This window comes from Lithobates pipiens, unplaced genomic scaffold, assembly GCF_037356315.1.
Source record: "Lithobates pipiens isolate NorthernLeopardFrog02 unplaced genomic scaffold, aLitPip1_a1.2 Scaffold_28, whole genome shotgun sequence".
Classification (NCBI taxonomy): Eukaryota; Metazoa; Chordata; class Amphibia; order Anura; family Ranidae; genus Lithobates; species Lithobates pipiens.
Genome location: NW_027507789.1, coordinates 36,248,285 through 36,271,894, shown reverse-complemented (window position 1 = coordinate 36,271,894; position 23,610 = coordinate 36,248,285). Strand labels below are relative to the sequence as shown.

At 47.3% G+C, this 23,610-nt stretch overlaps 1 protein-coding gene across 10 annotated transcripts in view; it reads left to right on the top strand.

The window, feature by feature from the left end:
• EPB41L1 (erythrocyte membrane protein band 4.1 like 1) overlaps nucleotides 1-23,610 on the top strand; it is a 209,251-nt gene that overhangs the window by 102,179 nt on the left and 83,462 nt on the right. For 9 of the 10 annotated variants that reach the window (XM_077459075.1, XM_077459070.1, XM_077459073.1 and 6 more), the window contains one exon: nucleotides 1,287-1,319. The gene's annotated coding sequence lies outside the window, so the exon portion shown is untranslated. Of the gene's footprint in view, nucleotides 1-1,031; nucleotides 1,201-1,286; nucleotides 1,320-23,610 lie in introns of those variants that run through there. The other variant, XM_077459072.1, reaches the window with a different exon arrangement.

Sequence of the window (23,610 nt, the reverse complement as noted above, 5' to 3'; positions counted from 1 at the left end):
TGAACCATGCAAACACACCTGAGCTCATCCCTACTCCCTTTTTTCTGACAAACGTTGAGGTTCAATTCACATCAATGCATGTTGCTTTTGAGCTTTTCTGCAGTGCTTTTTACTGTGCTTTCCATGTTTTTTTTAACGCGATTTTGCCGCGATTTTCAGTTTTTATGCTTTTTTTTGGGGTGGGGGGGATTTGTTGTTGGGCGGATTTAAAAACGCAAAGTGTGTCAGAATCGGTAAAAATGCACTACATGCTTTTCTAAAGCTTCTCCACTGAAGTCTATTAAACCAAAAAAAGCACCGTGTTGCATTTAAAAAAGTCCCTGACCCTTTCCAAAAACGCAGAGGCACAAAAATGCGTTGATGTGAACCCACGTTAAAAAAATAAAAATATCCTGCATTTCTATACAAAGCATGAAAAAAACGCATTTGGTGTGAATAGAGCCTAAATATGCTGCGCTTTGAACAGATGTAGAAAAGAAAAGACTGCTGATAAACAGGTACAACGTATGTAGGGAGATTTTTCATCTCTGTGTATCACCTGAGGCCAGTCACTTCGCTGGGTATATGTAAGGCTTCACAACCATGTTAACAGAACAAATCTGTTCAGCTGTTCCTGATCTTCCAAGGACAGTCCCTGATTTTGAAGCGCTGCCCTTGCAACTGTCACTAGCTGCCAATAAAGACTTTATTGTAAATCCCATTTTTTTTTTCACCTTTTGTACGGCTTTTATCATTCAGTCCGATTCATTTAGCTGGAGGCTCAGCAGTAGTAACCTTGTAAATGATTTTACAATGTGGGCAGCTGCAGTTTAAATGCCTGCGCCGTCCTTGTGTCATACAGAAGCAGTGGCGGTGTGACTCCATGGTGTGCCCAGAAGTCAGGCTGTGTTGTGTCACAGACAAGGGATTGTTGTGCGGTTGTGTTTGTCAGTGGTATGTGAAGGTCGCTGTAGGGGGTGGGGTCGGGAGGTAATACAGGTAAGATTTCGGCAAGTCCGGGTGGTGCTGACTTCTTACTGTCAGCAGCACCGCCCTCCAGAACCTGTTTCAGGATCACTATCTAGTTCCTGTACACTCCCACCCCTCTTGCTTTTGCTGTGACAGTGCTTACACCTTTGGTGCCAAGGGTACCCCCTTGTAGGCACTGAAGTCTGCTATGTGATCCATACCTGCATGATAAGTGATCACCTGCTGGGAATGGTAAGGAAGCAAACAGGCTAATGACTTTGTATTAACAGGGAAGTATTAACTGGTGACTAATGATTTGTCCTGTGTTTTTCCTGCAGCCCAAGAGACGAGCCCTGTGCAGTGCTGGAGCTGTAAGTATCATACGATGAGTACACTGACAGCTAGCTATGTGTGTGTCTTCTTCTAATCTCCTACATAACAATGCAATTCATATCGGGGGGAGATTTGCTAAAACTGAAGGGTGCACAATCTGGTACCGCTGTGCATAGAAACCAATCAGCTTCCAGGTTTTATTTTCTAAGCTTTGTTGAGCAAGCTGAAGTTATAAGATGATTGGTTACTATGCACAGCTGGTCCAGTTTAAGTAAATCTCCCCCCATACTGTGACAGATGACATGACAACCACCTGCAACCCCCTTTGACATGACCACCACTTACAACCCCCTTTGACGTGACCACCACCTGCAACCCCCTTTGACGTGACCGCCACCTGCAACCCCCTTTGACGTGACCGCCACCTGCAACCCCCTTTGACGTGACCGCCACCTGCAACCCCCTTTGACGTGACCGCCACCTGCAACCCCCTTTGACGTGACCGCCACCTGCAACCCCCTTTGACGTGACCGCCACCTGCAACCCCCTTTGACGTGACCGCCACCTGCAACCCCCTTTGACGTGACCGCCACCTGCAACCCCCTTTGACGTGACCGCCACCTGCAACCCCCTTTGACGTGACCGCCACCTGCAACCCCCTTTGACGTGACCGCCACCTGCAACCCCATTTGACGTGACCGCCACCTGCAACCCCATTTGACGTGACCGCCACCTGCAACCCCATTTGACGTGACCGCCACCTGCAACCCCCTTTGACGTGACCGCCACCTGCAACCCCCTTTGACGTGACCGCCACCTGCAACCCCCTTTGACGTGACCGCCACCTGCAACCCCCCTTTGACGTGACCGCCACCTGCAACCCCCCTTTGACGTGACCGCCACCTGCAACCCCCCTTTGACGTGACCGCCACCTGCAACCCCCCTTTGACGTGACCGCCACCTGCAACCCCCCTTTGACGTGACCGCCACCTGCAACCCCCCTTTGACGTGACCGCCACCTGCAACCCCCCTTTGACGTGACCGCCACCTGCAACCCCCCTTTGACGTGACCGCCACCTGCAACCCCCCTTTGACGTGACCGCCACCTGCAACCCCCCTTTGACGTGACCGCCACCTGCAACCCCCCTTTGACGTGACCGCCACCTGCAACCCCCCTTTGACGTGACCGCCACCTGCAACCCCCTTTGACGTGACCGCCACCTGCAACCCCCTTTGACGTGACCGCCACCTGCAACCCCCTTTGACGTGACCGCCACCTGCAACCCCCTTTGACGTGACCGCCACCTGCAACCCCCTTTGACGTGACCGCCACCTGCAACCCCCCTTTGACGTGACCGCCACCTGCAACCCCCCTTTGACGTGACCGCCACCTGCAACCCCCCTTTGACGTGACCGCCACCTGCAACCCCCCTTTGACGTGACCGCCACCTACAACCCCCCTTTGACGTGACCGCCACCTGCAACCCCCCTTTGACGTGACCGCCACCTACAACCCCCCTTTGACGTGACCGCCACCTACAACCCCCCTTTGACGTGACCGCCACCTACAACCCCCCTTTGACGTGACCGCCACCTACAACCCCCCTTTGACGTGACCGCCACCTACAACCCCCCTTTGACGTGACCGCCACCTACAACCCCCCTTTGACGTGACCACCACCTATAAATCCCCTTTGATGTAACCACTACCTACAACCCCCTTTGTTTTACATGATCTTACTAGTCCTACCTTTCTCTATGTAACCTCTCCTGTGTTTTCTAGATAAATGATCCATTTAAACTCTTTTCAATTATTCCTATCTATCTATATCTTGTCTCCGATCATTTTGCAGTAACACATTTACATAAATGTCAAAGATCTCTGTACAGTATTCGTGAACTGTTGCAAACAAAGTTGTAGTAGGAGCTTGATTTTATAATCCTTTATGTTGTTTTGGGAGAGAGGTTTACTAGTCCTGGAAGCCCCGCCCACATGACGTTTGAATCTTCGAAAATTATACAGCATGTCATTTGAAAATATGGAAGAAAGATATTTCCTCTTATCATATTTCAATTATGTAACCTTTCCCAACCATGCCCAAGGGTTTGTTTACACTAGCGGCAAGAGTGCCAGTCCTCTGAAAAGCAACCTGCACTGGGATCTCCTTTCAGAGGTATTTTAACCCCCTAAATGCTACACTACCATGCTGCAATCATGTGCATTGTGCATGGTTGTGGGATGGTTGCAGTGCAGCCTCAGTCACATAGATGGCTTAGGATCAGCGGCAGTATTGAAGGAATGTGTCAAGGGGTACGATTGCTGCTACAGCTGCAAAGCATCGCAGCCAGAGCATATGTACACCCCTGTGCTCTGCAGCTAAAGCGGGGCATGGTAAAAATGCAGTTCAACCACATGGTTTTAATGCCCCCCCAAACCGCTAGTGTAAACAAGTCCCAAGTGTTTGTTGGTGTATCTATTGCTTTATTTTTAGGGCCAGTTCACATCAGAACAGTGGCGGCTGTTGGTTTACCCCATCGGGGCAGGTGGCAAGCTGCAGGCAGCGGCTCAATGTCCTCTTCTCCATGGTGGCTTTCAGCTCCTCCCCTCCACCGCCTAGGCATCCAAACAGGATCTCTGGTCCTTTCAGCCAGTTGAGTGACCGGTGTCAAAACCCACTTCCTGATTGGCCAGGAGGAGGATCAGTGTTAAATCAGCGAATATTCATTCGCTGTTGTAACACACCTGGGTGGGATCGGAGCACACTCTCTACGACATAAACTCACCCTATATTGAAGCCTATTAGAGCCCCCCCCCCCCGCGCATTGGAATCCATGCACCAGTGTCCTGAAAGGGGCCAGACACATGGATAGGAGGGTCGGCAATGGATAGTGGGGCGGTGCCCATGCACCGTTGATGGAAGGGCCACCCCTGCATCAGAACAAGGTGCGGGAAACCTAATTTCCTGCACCGCGTTTAAAATGCACTGCACTTGTGATCTACAATGCATATCAGTGTTAACTTAAAGTGGTATTAAAGGTTCGGCTTTAAAGAAAAAAAACATGTACTTACCTGCCCTTTGCAGTGGTTTTGCATAGAGCAGCCCTAATCCTCCTCTTTTTGGGACTCTCACTGGTGCTCCTAGCTCTTCCCATTGACCAGTGCCCCCATAGCAAGCCGCTTGCTATGGGGGCACTGGTGCATGCTCTGCTCTATACGTCCATAAGACACATAGAGCTGCAACTCGGCCCCGCCCCCACTCTCTCTCCTTAATATCTCACTGGCTGTGATTGACAGCAGTGGGAGCCAATAGCTCCTGCACTGGCTCAGGCAATGAGTTAATAGGGAGTCCCGAGACAGCTGAGGCTCTTGTACACGTCACTGGATCGAGAGGGGGCTCTGGTGAGTATTAGGGGGGCTGTGAGGGGAACAGCACACAGGTGTTTTTTTTTTTACCTTCATGCATTCTATGCAAAAAAAAGCTGCAGGATTTACAACCACTTTTACAGCATTCCAAATGCAGGCTGCAAACTCAGCGAGTTTGCCTGCATGAGATTGCATGGTACAGCAGTAGCTCTGCATTTTTTTGCTCAGCAACCCGCTACATATACTGTATATGGTGACAGTGCGGTAACCTGTTACATTTGTTAAAATGCATTTTGGAACAGGTTTTGCAGACAACCCGCACACTGATGGTGCAGGTGTGTGCTGGGTTATTGGGGCAATCGGAACTAGAGCATGCCGGACTTACTTTTGGTGCGGTCTGGCGTGATTTCAGCCCATTCAAATGAATGGGCTGAAATTGCACTCTATCCGGATCGCATTTAAATTGCACAGCGTGTTTCTATGCAATTCATGGTGTGAACTGGCCCTTAGACTGGTTTGGGAGCCTGAAAAGCATGTTTTTCACCCTGTTTTTATTGTCCCCCCCTTAAGCTGCAAAGGCAGTTGATGGGGTCGATCATATGCTGCAGAAAAAATGATCCACTCCTTTTGCATTTAGTGGGCAGTACCGCTTCCTCATGCGACCAATGCAAACAGAAATGCAGTTGCCGAATGTAGTTCCAGAAGTATACCATGCTGGGGTGAGCGATCGGCAGACACTTCACTTCTGTAAGTGAGAGTGACTCTTCAACCCCTTTACTCTGGCACTTTAAGTAGGCCTTGATACCTGAGCGGCTCCTGATCACGTGGCAGTGTGATTGGCTGCACGGTGCTGAGGTCATCAGGAGCCTGTCTTATTGGCTTACGATTGTCGGTAACCGGTCACAGTCCTGGGGGCACTAATGGAGCCAGAACAAGACATCGACACATACATGCGGTCAGGGCAGGACTTAGGGTGGTGGGGGCCCCTGGGCTTGAGTCACTTTCGGGCCCTACCTTGTATACATTATCTGATTTATTGGCGTATAACACGCACCACGTATAACACGCCCCCGAAGTTTAGGAGGGAAGTTTAAGGGAAAAAAAACTTAGGCCGCGTACACACGGGCGGACTGTTTGCCCAACCTTGTCCGCTGAACAGTGTTTGGGCGGACAGTCCGCTCGTGTGTGGGCTTTCAGCGGACAGTTTCAGCGGACAGTTGGACGGACAAAGTCTTTCGGAAATTCCGAAAAACTGTCCGCTGAAACAAGGTTTGAGCGAACAGTCCGCCCGTGTGTGGGCTTGTCCGCTGTACTTTCGAAATGAGCGGACTGTTCCCGCTCGGAAAGTCCGCCCATTTCGAGCGCGTGTACAGGTAGGCGGGGCCCGCGAAGGAGACGTCGCGGGCTCCGCCGCCTGGAATGGGCTTAAAGGGGAACCCCAACGCCGAAAAAAATCGGCGTGGGGGTTCCCCCCAAGTCCACACCAGACCCTTGTCCGAGCACGCTACCCGGCCGGCCAGGAAAGGGGGGCGAGCGAGCGCGCCCCCCCTCCTGAGCCGTACCAGGCCGCGTGCCCTCAACATGGGGGGGTGCCTTGGGGAAGGGGGGGGCCGCGCGGCCCCCCCACCCCAAAGCACCTTGTCCCCATGTTGATGAGGACAAGGGCCTCTTCCCGACAACCCTGGCCGTTGGTTGTCGGGGTCTGCGGGCGGGGGGCTTATCGGAATCCGGGAGCCCCCTTTAAGAAGGGGGCCCCCGGATACCGGCCCCCCACCCTATGTGAATGAGTATGGGGTACAATGTACCCCTACCCATTCACCTGTGAAATAAAGTACAAATAAAAACACAACACAGGGGGAAAAAATATTTTATTGCACAGCCGGGGGTCTTCCGTCTTCGGGGGTCTTCTCGCCGGACTCCTCCGCTATGTGTGTGTAGCTCTTTTGCCAGCGGAGGAGTCCGGCTTTCTTCCTCCCCGCCGCCGGCCTCTTCTCCCGACTTCGGGGGTCTTGTCCCCCTCTTCGGTTCCTCTGCCGGGCCACCGCGCCTGGTCCGGTGGCCCGGTCTTCTGTCGCCGTCTTCCGTTCTTCTGTCGCCGCCTTCGGTTCTTCTGCCGGGCCACCGCGCCTTCTTGTAGCTCTTTTACAGGCGGTGGCCCGGTCTTCTGTCGCCGTCGCCGCCTTCCGTTCGTGTTCTTCTTCTTGTTCTTCTTGTTCTTCTCCTGGAGATGTTGACTCGACGAGCTCTCCGGCCGGAATGCCGGGGACGCGCTGTGCGGTCACTTATATAGTGACAATGGGGCGGGGTCACATGGTATATGTCACATGGGTTGATGTCACATGGGGACTATGACATCGTAAGGGGGCGGGGTCACCATGTGACATCAACCCATGTGACATATACCATGTGACCCCGCCCCATTGTCACTATATAAGTCACAGCGCAGGGCGGCTCTGGCATTCCGGCCGGAGGGAGCGACGTGTCAACATCGCCTGGAGAAGAACAAGAACGGAAGGCGGCGACGGCGACAGAAGACCGGGCCACCGCCTGTAAAAGAGCTACAAGAAGGCGCGGTGGCCCGGCAGAAGAACCGAAGGCGGCGACAGAAGAACGGAAGACGGCGACAGAAGACCGGGCCACCGGACCAGGCGCGGTGGCCCGGCAGAAGAACCGAAGAGGGGGACAAGACCCCCGAAGTCGGGAGAAGAGGCCGGCGGCGGGGAGGAAGAAAGCCAGACTCCTCCGCTGGCAAAAGAGCTACACACACATAGCGGAGGAGTCCGGCGAGAAGACCCCCGAAGACGGAAGACCCCCGGCTGTGCAATAAAATATTTTTTCCCCCTGTGTTGTGTTTTTATTTGTACTTTATTTCACAGGTGAATGGGTAGGGGTACATTGTACCCCATACTCATTCACATAGGGTGGGGGGCCGGTATCCGGGGGCCCCCTTCTTAAAGGGGGCTCCCGGATTCCGATAAGCCCCCCGCCCGCAGACCCCGACAACCAACGGCCAGGGTTGTCGGGAAGAGGCCCTTGTCCTCATCAACATGGGGACAAGGTGCTTTGGGGTGGGGGGGCCGCGCGGCCCCCCCCTTCCCCAAGGCACCCCCCCATGTTGAGGGCACGCGGCCTGGTACGGCTCAGGAGGGGGGGCGCGCTCGCTCGCCCCCCTTTCCTGGCCGGCCGGGTAGCGTGCTCGGACAAGGGTCTGGTGTGGACTTGGGGGGAACCCCCACGCCGATTTTTTTCGGCGTTGGGGTTCCCCTTTAAGCCCATTCCAGGCGGCGGAGCCCGCGACGTCTCCTTCGCGGGCCCCGCCTACCTGTACACGCGCTCGAAATGGGCGGACTTGCCTCCGCCTTACGTGGGCGAGTCCGTTCATTTCAAAAGTTGAGCCAACTGTTTGCCCAACCTTGTTCGTCAAACAGTCCGCTCGTGTGTGGGCAAGTCCGCTCATGCAAATTTTGAGCGGACTGTTTGATGAAACTGTTTGCCGAACAAGGTTGGGCGAACAGTCCGCCCGTGTGTACGCGGCCTTACATTTAAATGCCCATCAATGCAGCCTTATCAGTGTCCATCTGCAGCCTTGCCCATCCATCTGCAGCCTTGTCCAATGTCATTGCAGCCTTGTCAGTGCACCCTTGTCATTTGCAGCATTGCCCCAGTGTCATTTGTAGCCTTGTCATTGCAGTCTTGAAGTTTAAAAATGGCGCCGCCGAGATACATCTCGGTGGCTTTCGGGTCCTCTTGGAGGCTCTCGGATCCTGTCGCAGTCCCGAGTGGAGCAGAGAGTATCCGAGTGTACTCGGCTTGGCTCACGTTCGCACCCAGTGCCTGTGTTATGTCCATCATAAGGCGGGACTGGGCGTGACTGTGAGCGGAGCCAAGCCGAGTACACTCGGCTATGTATCTCAGCAGGGCCCTCTATTTGGTGGGGCCCATGGGCTTGAGCCCAGTCAAGCCCAATGGTAAGTCCTGCCCTGCATGCGGTGGCTGTGCGTTAAGGCCCACCTGCTCTTCAACCTCATATATGCATATTGTTGTCATAAAGGGGTTAAGTACCCATACATGATACAATCTCTGTTCTGTTGGTACCATCTCCTTAAACCCTTTTACTGTCAAAGACATTTTTTTTATTTTATGAGTGCATAATAGAATCCATATTTTGTATATGAAAACGTGATTAAAACCCTAAAACTATACTGTATATATTTTCTGAAAGCAGAGACCGCGTAGAATCAAATGTCTGTAGTTGAAATTTTTATGTCACATAACGTGCGACAATGTTATATACTATGCTTTAGTAAAAAAATACACTTAAATAACTTGGTGCACAAAAAACATAACAAAAGTAAATGGAAACTATCAAAACTAGTGGGTCTACAAAATTGCTAAAAACTATGGTACCCAAAATAGTGCAGTACACAAAGGCTGAATATGGGGGGGGGGGGGGGAGATATTTGGCCTCTGTGTATGGCTGCCGGTCCACCAGAAGGGGCAACCAAAATGGTCTGGTGATCGCTGAAACCCAGTGCCAGGACAAAGTCATCTAGAGACCAGGACAAACATGGCAAATTATTTGTATTTTGTCTGACCTAGGTAAAAGCATAAAACACACGGATTATTATCTGTTACATAGTAGGTGAGGTTTTAAAAAAAGACATAAGTCCATCAAGTCCAACCTATGTGTGTGATTATATGTCAGTATTACATTGTATATCCCTGTATGTTGCGGTCGTTCAGGTGCTTATCTAATAGTTTCTTGGAACTATTGATACCCCCCGCTGAGACCACCGCCTGTGGAAGGGAATTCCACATCCTTGCCGTTCTTATAGTAAAGACATAGTTTAAGGTTAAACCTCTTTTATTCTAATTTTAATGAGTGGCCACGTGTCTTGTTAAACTTAATGTTTTCTCCCTATTGTGGGGTCACCAGTACGGTATTTGTATATTGAAATCATATCCCCTCTCAAGTGTCTCTTCTCCAGAGAGAACAAGTTCAGTGCTCATAACCTTTCCTCATAACTAATATCCTCCAGACCCTTTATTAGTTTTGTTGCCCTTCTCCGTATTTGCTCCATTTCCAGTACATCCTTCCTGAGGACTGGTGCTCAGAACTGGACAGCATACTCCAGGTGCGGCCGGACCAGAGTCTTGTAGAGCGGGGGAATTATCGTTTTATCTCTGGAGGTTATCCCCTTTTTAATGCCAATATTCTGTTTGCTTTGTTAGCAGCAGCTTGGCATTGCATGCCATTGCTGAGCCTATAATGTACTAGGACTCCCTGGTCCTTTTCCATCCTAGATTCCCCCAGAGGTTCTCCCCCCAGTATATAGATTGCATTCATATTTTTGCCACATTCTGTCAGTGGGAGGTGAGGAGCGCAGATTACAGGCATCTCTGTGTTTACATTTGACCGGCTGTGATTGGACACAGCCGATCACATGGTTAAAGAGCCGCGGACGCGGCTCTTTACAGAGATCGGGGTCAGGCCACATCCTAGAAACACTGCACGGCCACGATCGCTCGCTGCGTGCCCCCACGGGTGGGCGAGAGCGGAGTTCTGGGACGCCGTCGTTATGACAGCGGCTGTTCTGGGACGGCGTCCCAGAAGGAGAGTCGCACCGCTCCGCCGCCATTTGATGGTGGGGTGGCGGCAACTAGTTAAATGCCTAATGGTTATTTTTTAATTATTTACTTTTACGGGAGTCAAAAGAAAGCTGGAATTCGTTTCTGAGAATGAAGTATGTTAAAGTCAGAGGTCATGTGTTAGACCTGAAGGGAGAATGTTTGAGGATTATTATTCATGAGTGAAACTTTCAAGAGGAATTCCAGGTATGGATATCTTATATTCCTAATGTCATTGGTTCAGCCTGCACCAATGGAACTATATATATACCATACCTGCCCGATGCCCCTGGAAGCTGATGATCAATGTGGGCAGTGTCTGCAGGAGCCTGACACTAAACCCGTGATCCACTCACTGTGGGTGCAATGGTCAGTAGGCTTCTTTGCAAAAAATAATAAATGCACATTTTTTTTCTCTGCAAAAATGTGCATTTATTATTATTATTATTATTATTATTATTATTATTATTATTATTAATATTTTTTTACAAAGGTGAACTTGGCCTTTAAAATATATGCATGAAGGTTCTCCTTCACCCAGCTTATTATGTAGCTAGCAGTAGTTAGTCACTTGACTTGTTCCGTAAGGTTCAAGACTTTTCACCACTCAACCAAGTAGTTCCTTAAAGTGATTATAAAGGGAAAAAAACCCCAAACATCTCTCTACTTACTTGCTCTGAAATTGCACAGAGCGGCCCGAATCTCCTCTTCTCGGGTCCCCCGCCAGCACTCCTGGCCCCTTCTCTCTGTCCAGTGCCCACATGGAAAGCTGCTTCCCATGGGGGGCACTTGTGCAAGCTTGCCCCCGAACCCCGCTGTCTGTGTCAATAGACTCAGCCCCACCCCCAGCTCCTGAGCCATTGGTTTTGATTGACAGCAGTGGGAGCCAATGGCTCCTGGTGCCCCAGCAAAGCCAGGGAGACCCTAATGCAAGTGGAGAGAAGAGCTGCAGACATGCACAGCGCTGGATCAAATGAGGGCTCTGGTAAAAAATGTTTTGGCTTTAGACCACTTTAAGCTGGCTATACACTATACAATCTAATTGTGCAATCTCACTTAGATCTACTGACAATGATTTAGTGCACATGCCTGCTTGACTCGGTACAAATTGAATGGACTACATAGTTTTGGTAAATACGAAGGAGATGCAGATGTAAAATCAGATTGCATAGTGTATGGTGAGCTTTAAGCCTGGTACACACCATAATGCCCCATACACACGATCAGAAATTCCGTCAGAAAAAACTTTTTCCGACGGAATTCCGCTCAAGCTTGGCTTGCATACACACGGTCACACAAAAGTTCTCTGAACTTTTGACCGTCAAGAACGCGGTCACGTACAACATTACGACGAGCCGAGAAAATTAAGTTCAATGCTTCCGAGCATGCGTCAAATTGTTTCCGAGCAGGTGTGATTTTTTTTTTTTGCGCGTTCGAATTGCATACAACAGGAACTTTTACTGCCCAGAAAATAGAGAATCTACTGTCAATCTTTTGCTGGCTGGAATTCTCCCAGCAAAAGTCCGATGGAGCATACACACGGTCGGAATTTCTGACTAAAAGCTCACATCCGACTTTTTCTGGCAGAATTTATAATCGTGTGTATGGGGCATTAGTCTTTTTCCTGGTTGAACGGAAAAAAAGCTGTCTTCTCCGGTCGGAGCCGCTATACTGACGATCCAATGAGGAGAGAGCGCAAAGCCGCGTTCTGTGTGTGAATAGACAATGTCCAATTACAGGAGCACGGCTCGAGAGCGGGCTTGCTCAAGTGCCCCTCATAGCAAGTGGCTTACTATTGGGCACTCTGCAGTAAAAGGGGGGGGAAAAAAAGAATAATCGTTTAACCCAGAAGCATCATCGCTGAAAGTACCATTAGAGATTAGCGGCTGTTCCAGAGATTGCTTGGGTCTGGGGGAGACCAATTTCCCTACGCTGGGCGAGACTGCTGCAATCGCCATCTTTTGACTCATCTGGTCGTGGAATTGCACGTTACATCTTCTCTGCAATATCTCATCTTTCTACACGGATTGGTGTTTTTTTTTTTTTCTTGTAAGGAGTGAATGATTAATGGGATTCTGCCTTAGTTTTCACTTTTCATTTGATCAGACCAAGGTCCACTATATTTTCATCATAGATCTGCTTTTTTTTTTTTACAGAAAACACAACTTATGCCACTTACACACGACCGGACTTTCCAGCAGAAAAGGTCCGATGGAATCATTTCATCAGATATTTCCGATCGTGTGTGGCCTTCATCTGACTTTTTTAATAAAAAAAATTCTGACGGACCTAGAAATAGAAAATGTTTTAAATCTTTCCAACGGAATCAATTCCTATCGGGAAAACCGTTCGTCTGTATGCTGTTCCGACGGATCAAAAATTACGCAAGGGCAGCTATTGGCTACTGGCTATTGAACTTCCTTTTCCTAGTCCTGTCGTACGTCATTGTGTTCTAAACGAATGGACTTTGGTGTGATTGTGTGCAGGCAAGTCCGTTTCAGCGTAACTCCGTCGGAAAGACCATCAGAGTTTATTCTGATGGAAAAAACGCTCGTGTGTACGCGGCATAACAGTATTGCACACAGTCGGACATTCCGACGACAAAGTCCATCTGATTTTTTCCGACGGATTTTGGTCCAAACTTGTTGCATACACACAATCGCACAAAGTTGGAAGAAAATCCGATCATTCAGAACGCGGTGACGTACGACGGGACTATAAAGAGGCCAGTAGCCAATAGCTTTCATCTCGTAATTTATTCTGAGCATGCGTGGCACTTTGTGCGTCAGAATTGTCTACACACGATCGTAATTTAAACGATCGGACTTTGTCGGAAAATTTAATATCCAGCTCTGAAACTTTGTGTGTCGGAAATTCCGACGGAAAAAGTCCAATGGAGCCCACACGATGGGATTTTCCGATAACACAGTCTGATCGTACATTTTCCGTCGGAAAGTCTGACCGCGTGTACAGGGCATATCTCTGTTAGAGCCGGTTTTCACTTCTCTCAGTCTGGCGCAATCATGCACATATAAGGGCTACAGGTGTACCTATTGGAAAATGCACCCTCACCTGTTGACAGCTTTAACATGTTGAATCTCCTCCGTGCTGCATTAACCCGTCCCATAAAGCCACCTCCTTTCATTACCCAACCGGTCGCAGCTCTGACATCACATATAATGTGGTGCCTGCAGTCCAGTATTTTACGTGAGCTTGCCGTTGGCCTGCTCACAACTTAGGTCCCATTCACACCTAAGCGTTGTGTAGCTTGAAGCCTGAAGCTATAAAACACTTGAGGGGAAAAAAATCCATTATTCTCTATGGATATTAACCTCACCTGAAGCCCAACGCCTGAAGTTCAAACAAGTTCTGGACCCTCTTTTGTCGATCGAATCGGGCGGATTTGGGCGTTTTTCACCCAAGAAGCACACGAAAACAATCTAAAAACATAGCAACAAATGAGGAAACGGATGTTCATTTTTCCTATTGGCTAATAAAAAGTTCAAACAAGTTCTGGACCCTTTTTTGTCGATCGAATTGGGCAGATTTGGACGTTTTTCACCCAGGAAGCAGATGAAAAAAATCTAAAAACATAGCAAAAAATGATCAAACGGATGATCATTTTTCCTATTGGCTAATAAAAAAAAAAAGCCAAAGCTCAAAAATGACGGAAAGCGCTGCATGGAAACTCTCAAATATGCGCAAAAAAAGTGTATAAAAAACCTGCAAACCGCTACTCTCAGGTTTGGATGGGGCCTTAAAGCATAGTAAAGGCTTATTTAAATAAACAAATAATAAAAAAATAAAAAAATTCTCCCTGCGAGACAAAATCGTAGCCTAAAACAAAGCTCTCCAGGGACACGCTGTCACCACTGACAGGGCTTCCATCTTCACCCAATCTTCCTCCGGGTTCATGGGCTGCGCATGCGCATCCTTTTCAGAGTGCAGTGCGCACGCCCCAGTGACCTCACTGGCTGCAGAGTATATATCCTAAACGGTGCACATTTAGGAGATATTCTCTGTATCTACAGATAAGCTTTATTATAAGCCTACCTGTAGGTACAAATGGAAAAAAATCTAAATAATTCACTAGCACTTTAAAGCAGGACAAAACTCAAAAAATACAAACCTCCTCATTCCAGCGATGCTAGGGTTAAATCCGTCACCAGCCTCTGTCACCTTCTCCCTGGCTATTCAGCCTCTTGATTGTCCAGTCGATGAATGATGTCATCCTGCGCATGTGCAGTCTGTCAATCCAGCACAGCCAAGGCGTGCATTCAGTAGAAGACTTCGGACAAGCAAAGCATGTCTGCAGTAAAGAACTGCCTGCCCACAGTTTTTATTAATAAAGTTTAGTTCTGCCTTAGGCCAGGTTCATACTTGACTCGGCTGACAGCAGGGGTCCGGTGAGCCCCTGTTCTCCATTTCGGGGACGAATCGGCGCCAAATTTTTGCCTGAATTCAGACCTGTAATGGAGCCAAAGACACACAGGACCCCTGTGCAATCCGATCTGCAGCCGACCTGGAGATGTGCATTGGGAGCCGGTCAGTCTCTTGTCACGCAATTTGGATGCCGGGAAATCCACATTCAATTCGCACAAATGTGAACCCAGGCTGGAGAGCAACGGAAAGTAAGTATATCACCTTATTAATCATCACCTGGGTAGGATATTAAGTTAACCCTTGCAGTGCTGAGCAGAACATTTTTATTATTATCTGCAGCTCAACCTAACCCCCCCCCAAAAAAAAAACAACACAAAATTGTGGCTATACATACACTTTAAATTAAAGCGCTGTAAGTATAACTTCAGTTTTGTGGTCGTAAACTTAAAAAAATAAATAAATAAAGATTTCCCTTTGCAAGGTAAAGAAATAATGTGCTAGTATGCAATGCATGTTAGCACATTATGAAAGACTTGCCTTGAAACAAAGCCCTCCAGTGGCGCACTGTCGCTGTGCAGAGGCTTCCATTTTCACTCGGTCTTCCCTCCGGGTTGCAGCCACTTGACTGGCAGAGGCACAATGACGTCACTCCTGCATATGTATGCGGGAGTCACGGCCGCGGCACGGAGCTTTGAAGAGCGGAATGGCTATGCCATTCCTTCAGAGCGCATGCGCCTGTGACGTCACCGGCTGCTGCTCACTAGTATATCTCCTAAACAGTGCGCATTTAGGAGATATTCAGTTAACCACTTCAGATCCGCGCTATAGCCGGATGACGGCTACAGTGTGGTCCTACTTTGCTGGGAGGGCGTCAATAGACGTCCTCCCGTGCTCGAGTGGCCTGTGCGACCCTGCAGGAAGCGCACGCTGCACTCTGTGATCAGCTAGTCTGAGACTCGCTGGATCACAGATCGGAGTAAGGGGTCGATCCTGACCCCTTACCATGTGATCAGCTGTCAGCCAATGACAGCTGATCATGTTATGTAAACGGGGCCAGTAATCGGTTATTTTTTCTCCTCACTATCAGAAAAAAAAAAAAAAGATCACCGGCGGCTGTCAGAGGAACATCGGCCCCGATTGTGGACAGCCTCTGCAGAGTCATCTGTGCCCACCTGTGCCACCTACCAGTGCATAACAGTGCCACCTACCAGTTCCCAGTAGCGCCACCTACCAGTGCCACACATCAGTGCCTCATCAACAGTGCTGCCCATCAGTGTCACCAACTAGTGCCCATCGATGCCACCCATCAGTAGCGCCTTATCTGTCCCCATCAGTGCCTATCAGTGCCCATCAGAGCAGCCTATCAATGCTACCTCATCATTGCAAATCAATGAAGGAGAAAAATTACCTGTTTGCAAAATTTAATAACAAACTATGAAAAATGATTTTTTTTCAAAATTTCCCGTCTTTTTTTTGTTTGTTTAGCAAAAAAATAAAAACCCCAGTGGTGATCAAATACCACCAAAAGAAAGCTCTATTTGTGTGAAAAAAATGGTCAAAATTTAATTTGGGTGCAGTGTTATGTGACTGCGCAATTGTCATTCAAAGAGTGACAGAGCTGAAAGCTGAAAATTGGTCTGGGCAGGTGGGGGGGGGTGGGGGTGGGGGTGTTTAAGTGCCCAGTAAGCAAGTGGTTAACCTACAGGTAAGTTTTATTATAAGCTCACCTGTAGGTAAAAATAAAAATGTTCAGTTTACTACCGCTTTAAGCAGGCCATACATGGTTCATTTTTTTTGTTTGACCAGCCACCTGAACGAAGAAAAAAAAACTGAACCGATTCCCCCATGCATTCATTTTAGCCTCCTACTGTGATATATTAAGAAAATCAATGGCCTCCGAATTTCTTTAGCTTGAGGACTCTGAAAAAATGCTTCAAAATGAAACTGCTATTGCAGGGAATGCCTTTATTTTCATATTAGCTCTGTGAAGACTTCATGAGAAGCAGGGGAAAGATTTCAGGAGCGTTCTGTAAAGAAACAGTATGCAGATTGCCTTCAGGTTGGCATGGTTCCAGGACGCAATTGTACAGTAAAATGGAAAAGTAAATTTTAACTTAATTATATGAAGTTACGGCGTTGTTTAGCAATCGTATGTGTTATATTATTTGTTTAAGAAAGTGTTTTTAAAACTCCAAGCAAAACATCCTCACTTGAGACCCAGGAAGATCGCTACCTCCTGGTTCAGCTTTTGGGGTGCCTGCCTGCTTGCTGCAACTCTTTCATGCCCATATTCTCTGACCATCTCTTGTATCATGCCCATAGTCTTTGACTATCTCTGGTATCATGCCCATAGTCTTTGACCATCTCTGGTATCATGCCCATAGTCTTTGACCATCTCTTGTATCATGCCCATAGTCTCTGACCATCTCTTGTATAATGTCCATAGTCTTTAACCATCTCTTGTATCATGCCCATAATCCCTGACCATCTCTTGTATCATGTCCATAGTCTCTGACCATCTCTTGTATCATGTCCATAGTCTCTGACCATCTCTTGTATCATGTCCATAGTCTCTGACCATCTCTTGTATCATGTCCATAGTCTCGGACCATCTCTTGTATCATGCACATAGTCTCTGACCAGCTCTTGTATCATGCACATAGTCTCTGACCAGCTCTTGTATCATGCCCATAATCTCTGACTAGTGCTTGTATCATGTCCATAGTCTCTGACCATCTCTTGTATCATGTCCATAGTCTCTGACCATCTCTTGTATCATGCACATAGTCTCTGACCAGCTCTTCTATCATGGCCATAGTCTCTGACCAGCTCTTGTATCATGCCCATAATCTCTGACTATTATTATTATTATTATTCAGGATTTATATAGCGCCAACAGTTTGCGCAGCGCTTTACAATATGAGGGCAGACAGTACACTTACAATACAAATCAATACAGGAGGGATCATAGGGCCCTGCTCGTTAGAGCTTACAATCTAGAAGACTAGCGCTTGTATCATGTCCATAGTCTCTGACCATCTCTTGTATCATGTCCATAGTCTCTGACCATCTCTTGTATCATGTCCATAGTCTATGACCATCTCTTGTATCATGCCCATAGTCTCTGACCATCTCTTGTATCATGCCCATAGTCTTTGACCATCTCTTGTAGCTTGCCTATAGTCTCTGACCATTTCTTCTTTCCTGTCCATAATCTGACTATTTCTTTTATCATCTCAGCAGTCTCTGACCATCTCTTGTATCATGCCCATAGTCTCTGACCATCTCTTTATCATGCCCATAATCTCCGACCATCTCTTGTATCATGCCCGCAGTCTCTGACCATTTCTTGCTTCGTGTCCACAGTCTGTTTCTGATCATCTCCTACTTCACGTCCACAGTCTCTGGCTATCTCTTGTATCATGCCAGCAGTCTCTAACCATCTTTTGTATTATCCCCAATTTCCCAACCATATCTTGCTATGTGATCACAGTCTCTGACCATCTCTAGTATCATGTCTGCAGTCTCTGACTATCTCTGGTATCATGTCTGCAGTCTCTGACCATCTCTTGTAACATGCCCTGTTGTGTGTCTGCTGTCTTTGAGAGTGAACATTCACTTAATTTAATGTGCCCTTTGGTGATGCTGGAGCTGCACTTGAGGCCCCCCATATCAAGACAGTTGACACCACTACTCTACACCATGGGCCTGTATTTTATGAAGGGGCAATAAGATACAGTAAGGAGTACTACTGCAGAGGATTTGCATAAGGAATCCTCTTTCCTCTATAAATAGGCCCCTTAGAAGCAGTTTATACATTTATTCAGGGAAATGTCTGCATGACATTACCATTATGATTATACAATCCAAAATTTCCCTTGGAGTTCAGCACAGTATTGCACTGGATACAGAGCTAACCTTTTTATAGGAAACATGATATGACAATCTGGTGAACAGTAAAATGAATGTCTTACAAATCTGACAGAATACTTTGGTAAACACGTACTGAACCACAGCAGAGCAGAATACTTAACCCGTTCATGTTATAATTCTCAACAATCCTCTGCACAATACCAGCAAGGAAATTCAATTTCAGTTATTTAATGTAACTGTTTCATGCCCTCAATTATATATAATTAACATTGTATGTAATGTTTATTGTTTGTACAAAATACTTGCGCTATAATTGATTCTTTTATTGCTATCCAATTAATCTTAAATAAAGTTGGGAGGCTCTGTTGATAAAAAAAAAAAAAAAGCAGTGATTAGTTAACGGAGAATTCCAGCCGAACACTAACTAGTCTTAAAAATGTTCCCTCTCACCTCCTGCTACCTATACTGCCTAACCTGTAAAAAAGATTTGTGTACTTACCTATTTTTAGTTCACTACTGTCCGGTCCGGTGATCCGCAGCTCCAAATCCAATGTCAGTCAGCGGCAGCTGCAGGGAAGAGGATGGAGTGTGGACAGCGGCCACATTGTGTGCTGCTCCCAATCAGACATCTGTGTAGGTACAGGTGGAAGTCTTCATACTCACACTGTGAGAGTTGGGGGACATGTACCCACACAAATGTCAAATTGGGATCAGTGGCTGTGTCCAGGTAGCTGCTTTGTCCCAATTAACATCAATGGAACTGCCTGCACAGGGTTGCATGAAACACCTGTGCATCCCCGAGCGGGGAAGCACAGCCCTGCATGGGGGAGTGCTGTAGTATGCCCTGTGTAAATGAGGCCTAAAGCCAGCCATACATGGGACCGGATGAATTTTCATCAATGTATGGGCACTGAAGTTATACAGAAGTTAATCTAACAATTGACGTCTGTATACCTACCCTGTCTTTTTTTTTTTTTCACTACTCGATCAGTGCTGCAGGCTATTGGGAGAAGGGCTAATCAATGTATTCTGATGGTGGGAAAGTCTCCAAAGAAAAATCCCAGCTGAACTTACCAACCAGCCTGCAACCAAAGAAAATTCCCAGCTGAATTTACCAACCAGCATGCAACCAAACAAAATTCCCAGCTCAACTTACCAACCAGCCTACAACCAAAGAATATTTTCAGCTCAATTTACCAACCAGCCTGCAACCAAAGAAACTTCCCAGCTCAACCTTCCATCTGTAGTAAGTTCTCTCTCATGTCACGCAGCGCTGCTCGCTCCCCAGCGGCCCCTCCTCTCTTCTTGTCTATCCCAGATGATGTCACAGATGATGGGCAGCACAGTGGTGTAGTGGTTAGCACTCTCACCTAGCAGTAAGAAGGGTCGCTGGTTCAAATCCCAACCATGACACTACCTGCCTGGAGTTTGCATGTTCTCCCTGTGCCTGCGTGGGTTTCCTCCGGGTAGTCCGGTTTCCTTCCACAATCCAAAGACATGCAGGTAGGTTAATTGGCTTCTGTCCAAAATTGGCCCTAGTATATGAATGGGGACCGTGGATTGTGGGCTCCTTGGGGGTAGGGACCAATGTGAGTGTGCAATGTACAGGGATAGGGACAATTGTAGATACTCAGGTTGAACTGGATGGACTGGTGTCTTTATTCAACCTAACTATGAAACTAACTATGAAACTATGAAATGGGGATAGACGAGAAGAGAGGAGGGGCATGCATCTCGATCTACCCGTCAGGCACCAGCTGTCAGCGATTGATGGATAAATCGTAAGACACCACAGATGCAATAGGCAGCCGCTAAAACTGGCCCACTGAGCCATTCGGCCCACCGGGAAACTCCCGGTAGTCCCACTGGCCAGTCTATCCCTGCCAACCAGCCTGCATTCAAAGAAACTTCCCAGCTCAACTTACCAACCAGCCTACATCAAGCTTGTGGATGGAAGAATCAAGTCAGTTTTTTTTTTTTTTTTTTTTTTTTTTTTTTTATTCAACCCACTGGATGAAGAAAATTGAGCAACCTATAGGCTTCTTTAGTCTTATCCTGAAATTCTACTTTAAAGCTGAACTCCAGGATAAGCAGAGTCAAGTGCCCTCTTTCTTGAATCCTGATATGTTTTAGACATTTCTTTCAGATCTGTGCAGTAATCAAGTGTGAAACTGAAAGTGTGATCAGCACAGAGGCTTCCTGTAATAAAGACCTGTCACTGTTGCTCTCTCTCCTTGTGCAGGGTGACTGGTCTTGTCTCCGCCCCCTCCTGTAGTTTTCTACAGGCAGCCTGCAGTGATTGGACCTGTTAGGTCCCTCCTACAGTTCTCTCTGCATAGGCTACGTACAGCAACATTTTTTGGGAACACAAATTGGATTTATAACTTCTGCGTCTGTTGAGGAATATAATTGAATGGGAGTTCTTTGTGCTTGAAGTTCAGCTTTAAGTAGGTTGATGAAGTCATTTGTATCAGTGAAATATCTAATACAATGCTATTCAGTATAGCCCATACATGCGTTGAATGGGTATAAAGCTCTGAAGGACATCTTACATGTTATAGCCCTCTCCTCCTCTGGGAATGTTAAATACTGTCTGTGCTGATCCAGCATCTCTCCCCTCACACCCCTACATAACCTTTTATGCAGCTGCTGAGGGAGGAATGAAGGGGAATACTACAGCTCTCAGTCTCAGAGCTGCTGACATCATATCCAAGATGGACGCACCCAGCAGAAGTCTCTGGCTTTTGGATGTCTAAACAAGGAAGGTTTTTACAGATAAATAGCTGTTGATTTAATAAAGGCAAATAGACTGTGCACTTTGCAAAGTGTGGTTGAACCCTGCAAATGCAGTTGCTCCAGAGCTTAGTAAATGGGCAAAAGCTTTGCTGACTTCCATCATCAAATCATGTGCAAGCAAAAAATTTTTATTTTTTTTTCCTTGCATGTGATTGGGTATTCTTTGCAAAGTGAAACTTTACTAAGCTCTGGAGCAACTCTACTTTTATGCCGCGTACACACAATCTGAATTTTGGTCGGAAAAAGCTCTGCTGGTTTTCCCAACAGAATTCTGATGGGATTTTCCTCAAGCTGTCTTGCATACACGCGGTAACACTAAATTCCGACCGCCAAGAATGCGGTGGCGTACAACACGTACGATGGGACTAGAAAAAAGGAAGTTCAATAACCAGTAGCCAATAGCTGCCGTCTCGTAGTTGAATCTAAGCATGCGTGAGTTTTTGCACGTCGGAATTGCATACACGCGAACGGAATTTCACACACGAACGTAAACTTTTTCCGTCGGAAAAATTGAGAACCTGCTCTCAATCTTTTGCTGGAATTCCGGCCAGCTAAATTCCAATAGAGCATTCACGCGGTCGCATTTTCCGACAAAAAGCTCTCATCGGTCTTTTGCTGGCCAAAACTCCGACCGTGTGCATGCGGCACACGGTCGGAGTTTTGGCCAGCAAAAGACCGATGAGAGCTTTTTGTCGGAAAATGCGACCGCGTGAATGCTCTATTGGAATTTAGCTGGCCGGAATTCCAGCAAAAGATTGAGAGCAGGTTCTCAATTTTTCCGACGGAAAAAGTTTACGTTCGTGTGTGAAATTCCGTTCGCGTGTATGCAATTCCGACGTGCAAAAATTCACGCATGCTTAGATTCAACTACGAGACGGCAGCTATTGGCTACTGGTTATTGAACTTCTTTACTGCACTTTGCTAAGTGCACAGTCTATTTGCCTTTAGTAAATCAACCCCATCACGTTAAATGCACATATAATCTAATGAGAAGATTGTAATGAATGGCCTGGTGTCAGGTTCTCTTCACTTTCCACACTTTTTTTGAGGACATTTTAAGTGGTCCTAATATTTAAGTTCACACCCCTCATTAGAAATAAGCAAACCTCTGAAAAGCTTGATCAGTGATTGGAGATGAACCATTAAAAATTTGTGAACCTCCGAATTTCCATGCCCATAGGTTAGGCCCCTTTCACACGGGGCGGATCCACTGGACGGACTCCGCTAGCTCAGTGGGGAATCGCTTTGTTGAACCCCACTGAACAGGCGGGTGACAGGTCCATTTCCGCTCACTGTGCAGGGATGGATGGACTTGCCAGAGCCCCGCTGTTCTCTATGGGGCGATCGGATGAAAACGGACAGCCTGTCCATTTTCCACCGATCCGCTGGACGGATGGCAAACGTTTCGCCAGCTGTCTGTTTTGGGCGGATCTTGTCAGATCGGATGGCAGGCAGGTGTCGGTGGACACATCTCCCGCAATTGCTCGTGACACGGCGAGAACCGGGATCTCTGTGTGTAAACGCAGAGATCTCGGTTCTCTGAGGGGAGAGGAGACACAAAGTATGAACACCGATCTATCTCATCCCCTAGCAAGTCCCCTCCCCCTTCAGTTAGAACACGTAGCAGGGAACACAGTTAACCCCTTGATCGTCCCCTAGTGTTAACCCCTTCCCTGTAGAGTGACATTTTTACAGTAATCAATGCATTTTTATAGCACTGATCACTGTATAAATGCCAGTGGTCCCAAAAATGTGTCAAAATTGTCAGACGTGTCCGCCATAATGTCGCAGTCACGATTAAAATCACAGATTACTGCCATTACTAGTAAAAAAAAAAAATGCTATAAATCTATCCCCTATTTTGTAAACGCTATAACTTTTGCGCAAACCAATCAATATACGCTTATTGCGATTTTTTTTTTTTGATTTTTTTTTATACATTTTTATACATATCAGCCTAAACTGAGAAAAAAATTGCTTTAAAAAAAAATGGGGATATTTATTATAGCAAAAAGTGCAAAATATTTTTTTTTTTTTTTTTTTTGTTTATAGCGCAAACAATAAAAAAAACGCAGAGATGATAAAATACCACCAAAAGAAAGCTCTATTTGTGGGGAAAAAAAGACATCAATTTTGTTTGGGTGCCATGTCGCATGGCCACGCAATTGTCAGTTAAAGCGATGCAGTGCCGAATCGCACAAAATGGCCTGGTCATTCAGTAGCCAAATCTTCCGGGGCTGAAGCGGTTAAACAAACCCTATATGGTAGAGTTGTACTGGGAAATG